The sequence below is a fragment of the Rhipicephalus microplus genome, chromosome 4, assembly GCF_043290135.1.
Source record: "Rhipicephalus microplus isolate Deutch F79 chromosome 4, USDA_Rmic, whole genome shotgun sequence".
NCBI classification, from domain to species: Eukaryota; Metazoa; Arthropoda; class Arachnida; order Ixodida; family Ixodidae; genus Rhipicephalus; species Rhipicephalus microplus.
Genome location: NC_134703.1, coordinates 63,563,319 through 63,574,004, shown reverse-complemented (window position 1 = coordinate 63,574,004; position 10,686 = coordinate 63,563,319).

Sequence of the window (10,686 nt, the reverse complement as noted above, 5' to 3'; positions counted from 1 at the left end):
GGTTGAGTGACCTGACGCTATGCCTTCAGTAGATTACGTACAGCTGAGTAAGTCTGACGCAGCTTTCCCGTCCTGCCCCAGTAGTGTTCGGGGAGTTGTTAGCCTCACTATGCTATGTGCAGCATTCGCACGCGTACGTCCGAGTAAACGTGAAGTAGCAAAGACAAGCGCCTTTGAAAGCCTTCGATGCAACTACTCATGTGCATGCAGTAGATCGAAGTCTTGCGCTAGAGCGTGAATAAGTTGCCGAAATTGATTTTATCGAAAGCGTGGCCATTAAAGTGCTAAGATCAATGTAAAAATGTACTGAAATATCTGCTTTTGGAAGGTAGGGAACCGCAGAATGGTCTGGGTAGCGTAGAAGGACGCACATTTTTTCTTGCATACGCGTAAACAGGTAATGCGTGCGTGCGTGCTTCAGCAGCAGAAAGCCTTCTCGGTTTCGCCCCCTTCCCCTCTTTCAACCCTCCTTCATTTTCTAAGCATTGTTAACTTTTTTCATGTTCCGAGAGCTCCTTGTTACTGTGTTTCTCTAATTTCAATCCACGCTGAAATCTTATATACAGAGAGAAATTACTTTATTGAATTGAAAAAAAAAACTTTAGGAGCTAGGTGGATGGGGCCCCATGTACAAGGCTCCACTGGCTTGCGCCACCAGCCGGACGTGGTCCAGGAGTGCTAGTTGCACGTCCGGGTCCGAGCTAGCGAGGAGTGCCTCCCACTGCTCCAAAGAGTTTTTCATTCTATTCATACACTGTAAGCGATCCAGTTCATTTGGCTGTTTAGCACAACTCCACGAGATATGGTAAAGGGTCAGTGGCAAGTCGCGACACTACGAACAATCGCGCCCATGCAAAGTTGGATGAATTTTGTGCAGTCGTAATAAATTTGGATAAACTCCCATTTGAATTTTACGGAGGTCTATGGCGTCTTCCCCTTGAAGAGATTTGTGGAGGGCGCCATATTTCTGCCGCGTGCATCGCTGGTGAGCAAGAAGCTCTCGCGGAACCATCCGAGCTGGGCCGTTTTCCCCCTCCTCGCAAAAGCCGTCGTGCGCAGTGATGGGTAGTGGTAACAGCGAGAAAGGCTGCTACTACGCTCGGTTCGTGAGCGCTTGAGCTAGAGCGTCCACCATCTCGTAACCCTCTAAGCTTACATGTCCCGGCCATCAGACCAACCTATAAGTGTTGCTCAGTTCGCCGCCTAGAAGTTTGCAAATGTTTAATGGGAGGCGGCCTCTCGTGAATAGCCGGCCCACCTCTTGCGAATCTGAGAGTATGGTGATGTACGTCTGGTCGTCGTTGCACTCTCGGCTTTTAATCGCCAATGCGATGGCGAAACACTCGGCCTTGGTGATCGATGTAGTGTGCAGTGATGAGATGGAAACCATGCTTCTCGAGTCGCTGCTTTCCATTGTGGACGACGCAGCGCTTCCAGTTATACCTGGAACCGTCAACGTATAGCACGTTCTCATTACCTCTGACTAATTTTCTAATCCATTTTACGCGCTCTTCTCGCCTTACAGATGGCTTGTCTAAGTTGGCAAAAAGAGAGAAGTGGCAGAAAAAAGTACGTATTTCACAACAATCTTTATTTTGAGATGTTCACAGCCCCGGTTTCTTTTATCGAACCATGTTCTTGGTTCTTGACTTCTTCCTTCCTTATTCAGAGGCGCATTCGACAGAGGTCGTCTTCATTCGGGTTTTGTTGACATGACTGGCCATCGATCACGCTATTTCCAAAATTAGCTCCAAGACAGCAAAGCGCTTGGATGGCATTGCGGCAGGACTCGTGAAGTGCCTTGGCGAACGAGCCCGGGAACACCTGGCGACAATCTACACAGGCATCATTCAAGGGGACCCGATACCAGGTGACTGGCTCCAAAGTCGTGTGTGTCTGGTGTCGAAACGAGGAGGAGATGCCAGCTTCCTCAGCGACCACAGACCCATCACAGTAACCAGCGTTATGTACAGGGTATTCGCCCAGGTGCTGAAACGCTGGATGAACGGATGGTCAGAGGCGAATGGGCTCCTCTCTGAGCTACAAAATGGCTTCAGGGAACGACGACGCCTGGACGACAACTTGTTTGTCCTCACACAGTCCATTGAGATCGCAAGAAAGGAGTTTCAAGGTCCATTGGCCTGCTTTTTGGATGTGGCGAAAGCGTACGATAGCGTTCCACTCGATCTGCTGCTCAGCCACATGCAGAATATCGACATGCCGCCAACGTGGATCGACCTGCTCCAGCGTCTCTACAGCAACAACATGGTGATTGCGACTTTTGGCCAGACCAGTACGAAGCCAGTGTCGGTTCGCCGAGGTCTGAAACAAGGGTGTCCGCTCTCCCCGCTACTGTACATGCTTTACACTGCGGGGCTAGAGTGGGACCTCATTGGTTCGGGCCGTGGCTTTGCGCTACGGTTCCAATATGCCGGGTCGCCACAGGTCTGGACACTACCGGGACTGGTCTTCGCGGATGACCTGGTGCTCTTAGCGGAAAACACCGATCAGCTGCAGAACCTCATAGGCATATCCGCCCACCACCTGGCGTCGCTGACACTGACGTTCAATGCGAAAAAATCAGCGGTGCTACGTTTTTCCGGGCCAGCGGACGAACGCGAGCTGGTGCTACCGAATGGTCAGCCGATCCCTCGCAGCATCGAGTACCGATACCTCGAGGTGACACTTGGTGATAAAGAGTGTTAGGACGTCCACGAGGCCAAGATGAGGCAGTCGCCACAACGAGCGATCGGCACCCTACGGAAGTGCTGCCTGTGGGGTTTCAACCGCTATGTAACTGTACGCGAGCTATGGAAGGCGGTACATGTGCCTTGCCTGATTTTCGTAAAAGCTGTCCTGTGCCTATCGATGAGCACCCGCGCGCGCAGAAAAAGGTGGGCCGCATGGGCCTCGGCTGTCATGGAAGGGTGGCCACGGAGGCAGTCCAGGGAGGCTTCGGTTGGTCATCATTCGACGCCAGGGAGGCGTGAAGCAAAATAGCGTTTGAGGCCCGCCTCCTGTGTCTGAGCAACTCGCGGTGGGCTAGGCGCATTTTCGGTACCTCTCCCTCAAGGGTATTCAGACCCAGTGGTCGAATAGAGTTCACCGGCTGCGTGGGAAATTCGGCTTCTTCGGCGAAACAGGCAGTGGCTCACCCGAACGCCTCACACCACGTTCGGTGCACACTCAAGTCCGAGAGGTAGAAAGTGCCCAATGGCGATCAGGATTGCTGCGTAAGTCTACCCTACGGATGCATGGCAAACACAAGGCTGAACTAGACAGGGCAAAACTCTATGACAACAGCATAGGCAGTGCTCTGCTGTTTGAGGCATGTGCAGGAGCGTTGCGTACGCTCACGTATCCTCGTCATTTCGATCAGGACCCCCAGGTTCAAGCTGCTATCTCTCGCTGCTGCTCCGAAACGAACGAGACGGCTGAGCACCTGATTCTGGATTGCGCCCGTCTTTCTTCACGGCCAGCAGAGGGCACCACTCCGCCTCAAGCGCTTAGATTTTCAGCAGAAGATCATGACGCCAACGACGCCACTGCCGTGGCGACAACAAAGGCTCGTCTACAAATGTGGTGGAAGGCTACGATGCGATAGAGAATGACAGGACAGACACGGCACTTATATAGTGCAACAAAGACTTATGTGACCAGTGTGTGCCTCGCTGTCTCTTCCGAGACTTTCTATCTCTAGCCTTCTTCTTTCTTCTTTTTTTTTTTGCTTACCGGCTAGGTCACACTATCTGTGACCACCCGATTCAAAGAAAACAGCCACCTATCATCATCATCATGTTGTGCAAGTAAGTAAGTAAGTAAGTAAGTAAATAATAATAATAATATTAATTGTGAAGAAGAAAACGCATCGTTGGCAAGCAACATCGCCACCGCTTGGGTACTGGGTGCTGGGCTTCTCTCGCTCGGCTCATGCTGATCATCTCTGGCATCTGCTTGACCGTTGCTCTGTCCCCATCGTGGTTTCATCGTAGGGCCACCGTCGCAACAGTCGCCAATAGGCCCCTTTTCAATTGGTGGAGGGTGCTGACGTTCCTCGTCGCCTGAACCTGGGTGCTGCCATTCGCCGTCGCCTAAAACTGGAGCTGCGCAACCGAACGCTACCTCCCATCATGGCCACCAACAACGCGCAACCTGGCTCTTCCACTCCATCCCCCAGCAACCCCGGCATTCTTCGTTTGCGAGAGCCCAAGGTCTTTAGCGGAGCTGATGAGACCGACGTCGAAGACTGGTTCGCTAATTACGAACTGGGGAGCGCAAACAACAAGTGGGATGACGCGGACAAGCTGACTAACGTCATCTTTTACCTCACTGACGTGGCTGAAATGTGGTATAACAACCACAAAAACGAAATTACGACGTGGTCCATCTTCAAAACGTCGTTTGCTGACGTTTTCGGCCGACCCGCTGTCCGCAAGTCCAGAGCCGAACAACGCTTGCGGACTCGCGCACAGAAGCCATCTGAATCGTTCACCAGTTACATCGAAGACATCATTGGCCTTTGCAACCGTGTGAACACCACCATGCTTGAGTCGGAGAAGATTCAGCACATCCTCAAAGGGATAAATGACGGCGCATTTCAGATGCTCCTGGCGCGCAATCCTGCCACCGTTGCGGAACTTGTGACTTTATGTCAAAGTTTCGACGAGTTAAAGAAGCAGCGCGCCCTGACTCGGCCATTTTCCTCACACGTCGATTCACTATCCAGTCTTATTTCTGTTACTGATTACTCACCAACTCTGAAGAGATTAAAGACTTTGTGCGTGAAGAAATAGCTCGGCAGCTGTCGTTGATTCCCTTCACGCAGCAGCCGCCGTCCTCTCGTCTGCCCTCACCACTCCGCGACATTATTGCCGAAGAGGTAGCTCAGGCTGTTCCCGTCGCTGCCCACCAGCAGCCTGTGGCCATGCCTGTTTTCCATGCGCCGGCTATGCAGCCCGTGGCCGCGCCTATTACTTATGCCCAGGTGGCACGCAGCAGACCCCGCCAGCAGCTTTTGCCACCCATGCCTGCAGTTGCTCCCCACTCTACCCTCTTTCGACACCTTGGGCCGCAGCGCGAGTCAGCAATTCCTGGCGCACTGCTGACAATCGACCGATCTGCTACGCCTGCGGTACTCCAGGACACGTGGCACGATATTGTCGTCGTCGCTTCCAATCACAACACAACGCTACTTGGCCGTTACCGTATGACCCGCAGCCCACGCACCTACCTGCTCCCTATCCTTCACCGCAGTATGGCTACACTAACCTTCCTGAGTCTCAGTCACCCCAGCCCCCAGCTCCGACTCACTCTCCCCGCTCGCCGTCTCCTCGCAGGCGATCTCTGTCCCCAATGCGTCCCCGACCCGCTTCCTCCTACCGGGAAAACTGAACGCCGCAGTTCCAGAGGCAAGAACTGCGCCGTCGTCGAAATGCCCAAGTCCTCGCACTTCACCTGCTACCGTCGTCGCCATATCTGTCGATGGTGTTACTACCTTTGCCCTCATCGACACAGGTGCTGCCGTTTCTATTATAGCCGCCCAGCTCTGCCGCTCCCTACGCAAAGTGACGACGCCGCTCTCTGGACTATCGCTTCGTACGGCTAGCGCACAACCAGTTCGACCTCTCGGCACCTGTACAGCCCGCATTTTCATCCAAGGCTCTATGTACGTTGTCGAGTTGATCGTCCTTTCGGTGTGCTCGCATGACGTTATCCTCGGGTGGGACTTCCTGTCACATCATCATGCCGTCATCGACTGCGCACGCGCTGAAGTTCATTTTTCGCACCTCTCCGATGAACCTTTGCACGAAACTCTTGAGCGGTCCCCAAAACTCGTCGTACGTGAAGACACTGAAATTCCGCCAGCCTCTCTTGCCGTTGTCCCTGTTGCTGCGATGACCATAACGATGCTACAGTAATGTTTACACCTTCCGACATTTTCATGAGCCGCAGAGCCGTTTCCTTGCCTTTCGCTACACTTGACGTCACTGCTGGCCGAAGCAATATTTTCGTTCACAACCCCCTTTCTGCACCGCTTACGCTACTTGCCGGCGAATGTCTTGGTCGAGTGGAGTACCTCGATTCCTCTTTATTCCTTAACATGCCAGACGAATCGTGCAGTAGCGCCTCGACCGAACTTCATGCCCTTTCCCCACTGGAATGCTCATCAACACCTTTTCGAGTTCCATCGCCGACACCTTAAGTGCCCATGAACGCAATGAGCTTCTTAATCTCCTCCAGAAACTTCGAGAATTCATTCGACGTTTCTCAGCCGCAATTGGGTCGGACTTCCGCAGTGCATTACTACATTGACACCGGCTCGCACCAGCCATTGCGTCAAAGACCGTACCGTGTTTCTGCTGCAGAACGTCACGTCATCAACGACCAGGTCGAAGAGATGCTACGCCGTCGCGTTATTCAACCATCGCACAGTCCTTAAGCATCTCCTGTCGTTCTAGTTCGAAAGAAGGATGGATCGATTCGATTTTGCGTCGACTACCAGCGATTAAACTAGGTGACGCGGAAAGACGTCTATCCATTACCGCGCATCGACGACGCCCTTGACAGCCTCCAAGGAGCCGAATTCTTCTCCTCCTTAGACTTACGATCTGGATACTGGTAGGTTCCTATGGCAGAAGCTGATCGCCAGAAAACTGCGTTCATTATACCAGATGGCCTGTACGAATTTAACATAATGCCATTTGGGCTTTATAATGCTCCTGCCACGTTTGAACGACTCATGGACAACACACTGCGTGGACTGAAGTGGTCTGTGTGTCTATGCTACCTCGACGACATTGTCGTTTTCTCTCCCGATTTTCCTACACATCTGCTTCGGCTCCAACTGGTTCTGACGTGTTCAACCAACGCTGGGCTCCAACTGAACCTTAAAAAGTGCCGCTTCGCCGCGCGAGAGCTGTCCATCTTAGGGCACATCGTGTCCAAGCATGGTGTTCGACCCGACCCTGCAAAACTGCGAGCAGTCACCGAGTTCCCGAAACCTACTACACTGAAAGAATTACGCAGTTTTGTCGGACTATGCTCGTACTTCCGGCGCTTCGTGCAAAATTTTGCGTCGATCATGTCACCACTGACCAACCTCCTACGCGGTGACGCAGACCTTTCATCCTGGTCTCCTGACTGCGACGTCGCGTTTGCCACACTCCGTAGTCTGCTAACATCTCCTCCAATTCTTCGGCATTTCGACCCAACAGCCGCAACGGAAATTCACGCAGACGCTAGTGGGGTTGGTCTAGGCGCCGTCCTCGCCCAACGCAAGCCGGGCTACTCCGAATACGTCGTCGCTTATGCGAGTCGCACACTTACTAAAGCTGAGGCCAATTACAGCGTCACTGAAAAAGAGTGCTTGGCGCTAGTGTGGGCGCTTCGTAAGTTCCGCCCTTATTTGTACGGTCGCCCATTCGACCTGGTAACGGACCACCATGCATTTTGTTGGCTCGCCACATTGAAAGATCCTTCTGGCCGCCTAGCTCGGTGGGCACTGAAAATCCAGGAGTACGACATTCGCGTCATCTATCGCAGCGGATGCAAGCATTCTGACGCCGACGCCCTGTCCCGTTCGCCTTTACCTCGCGACTCGGCCTGCGGAACCACTGGTACCAACTCCGTCGCTTCTCTCGACCTCGACTCCTTTGCCAGTGAACAACACAAGGACCCGTGGATCGCTTCCCTTTTTAACTGTCTCTCTGGATCGTCAACCACTGCGGTACCACGATCTCTCCGACGTCAAGCTGCTCATTTCGCCATTCGTGGTCGGCTGATACACCGGCGCAACTACGCCCCTGATGGTCGTAAGTGGCTCTTGGTTGTCCCGCGCAGCTTGCGATCACAAATCTGCGCCTCCTTTCACGACGATCCCCAATGTGGTCATGCCGGAGTTTTCAAAACTTACGAACCCATTCGCCATCGCTTCTACTGGCGCGGAATGTATAATTTTGTTCGAAAATTCGTTATGGGCTCCCCTGACTGTCAACGCCGCAAATCACCGCCTTTCCACTCGTCCGGTGCGCTTCAACCGCTTCCGTGCCCTGCCAAACCTTTCGATCGGGTCGGAATGGATCTCTATGGCCCTCTACCGACAACATCAGATGAAAATCAGTGGATCATAGTCGCTGTGGACCATTTAACACGCTACGCTGAGACCGCCGCCCTTCCAAGTGCCACTGCGCGGGACGTAGCATCCTTCATCCTTCATCGCTTCATACTACGACATGGTGCACCTCGAGAACTACTAAGCGACCAAGGTCGAGCCTTCCTATCAGAAGTCGTCACGTCTCTGCTTTCTGAATGCCATGTTGTTCATCGCAAGACCACGGCATACCACCCGCAGACTAACGGGCTCACGGAAAGATTTAACCGCACCCTTGGCGATATGCTCGCCATGTATGTGACATCCGATCATACTAACTGGGATTGTATTCTTCCATTCATCACGTTCGCATATAACACCGCGGCACAGTCTACCACTGGATTTTCACCTTTCTATCTTGTTTATGGGCGCGAACCATCCCACACCATCGACACTCTCCTTCCATACCATCCTGACGCATCCGAATGCCCACCTGTGTCCGAAGCTGCCCGAAATGCGGAAGAGTGCCGTGAACTCGCGCGCACCTTTACGTCACAAGAACAACAGCGCCAGAAAGAAAACAACGCCGACTCTTCACAAAGCCCCAGCAATTCCCCAGGATCACTTGTATAGCTGGCTGTTCCTTACCAAACCCCCGTCATTTCCTGAAAACTCGTTCCAAAGTACGAGGGCCCATACCGCGTTTTGGAGCAAACCTCGCCGGTGAATTTTCTCATTGAGCCACTTTCCCCATCTGACGACATGCGCCGGCATGGACGTGACATCGTTCACGTCGCCCGCCTTAAGCCATATCATAGCCCTCTGCCTCCAGACTCTTAGGTCGCCAGGATAGCTCTTTTTCGGCGGGGGCGAATTGTGAAGAAGAAAACGCATCGTTGGCAAGCAACATCGCCACCGCTTGGGTACTGGGTGCTGGGCTTCTCTCGCTCGGCTTGTGCTGATCATCGCTGGCATCTGCTTTACCGTTGCTCTGTCCCCATCGTGGTTTCATCGTAGGGCCACCGTCGCAACAGTCGCCAATAAACCCCTTTTCATAATAATGAAGAAAAGCAAGACGCAATTCATCTGGGCGTCGAGTCACAAGCCATTCCACCCGAATATTCTCTCACCATTTTTCTTGGCAGTGCTTTCTCTTTACAATCGATGCAGGCACGCGCGAAATTTCGAGCAGGACTGCGATATGAAAGGTTCGCTACGGTATACGCTCCCCTCATCCAATAAGCCTCACGCTCGGCTTTATCTGCATAATTTCGCAATGTTTCGCACGTTTTACATAAAGCTGGAAACTACTGCAAAAGGACCACAGATCACGCGCAACATTCGCACTCATTCGCTATTTCAAAGAATGCGCACTTAATTTATGGGTACGAAAAGGTGTCATACTTTGAAGTGTTTGCAGAATTGTATAGAAAAGAAAGAGCTGCTTTCTAGTGCTTTGAACATGAGACGCCTCCAGACAGAGCATCTCTCACTCTGAAAAACTATTTTTGATCGGTGGCAAAAGCATGCCACGAGGCTGGTCGAGACTTTCAGGCTATTTTCTTTTCTGCTTAGTTATTTTGTTTCCCAGGTTATATTATTGTGGTTACAGAATAATCCTTGATAAGGCAGAGCCACAGTATGGCCGCATGGGTGAAGCAATGAATGCGATAGCAATAAACTGGAACTTTTCATGAAGAACAAGCAGCCAGAAAGCTGCAGCGCACCGCTGGACTACAAAGGAGGACACTCGGCAAAAGCGCACAGGTGTACGCATACAAGCGTGGACGAACAACTGTCACAATTGTTACTTTTTAGATGCAACGCAGCTTAGGGCGAAGCTCAATTCGTTGTTTGTAACCACCTTTTTTTCTTCTGATTTCTGTTTACACTTTTATATATATCCACGGGTGTTAAAGAAGTCATAGTATAAATCAAGAAGAAGAAATGGTCATGGGCAGGGAACATAGCGCGAAGGTAAAATAATCGCTGGTCATCAAAATCACAGACTGGATTCCAAAAGAAGGCAAGCGGGTGAAAAGGAGACAGAAAGTTAGATGGGCAGATGAGATTAGGAAGATGAGATAAGAAGCAGCAAGCACAGCACCGAGTGGACTGGCGGAACATGGGAGAGGCCTATGTCCTGCAGTGGACATAGTCAGGTTGATGATAATGATGATGATAATATTTGCACATCCGTATACATATCCCGGACATGACGGCAAAAGAGAAAATTCACCGAGAGTCTTTATGTAAAAGTGTGTGAAAAAATAACTTGCCGTAAGCAGAATATATATATATATATATATATATATATATATATATATATATATATATATATATATATATATATATATATATATATATATATATATATATATATATGTGTGTGTGTGTGTGTGTATATATGGAGCCTTCTGAACCGATAATGCACGCAAAAAAAAAGTTCTAGGCAAAGCAGCATCAACGAGTCAATGACGGAAGTGAAACGCGTTAGCCAAGGCTGACACCCGCTTTCGGTGGAAGTGTCTCGATCGGCTTCGGCTGCGACGTCTGCAGTCGCCTGGGGCAGAAAATTTTAGCTTCGCTAGTAATCC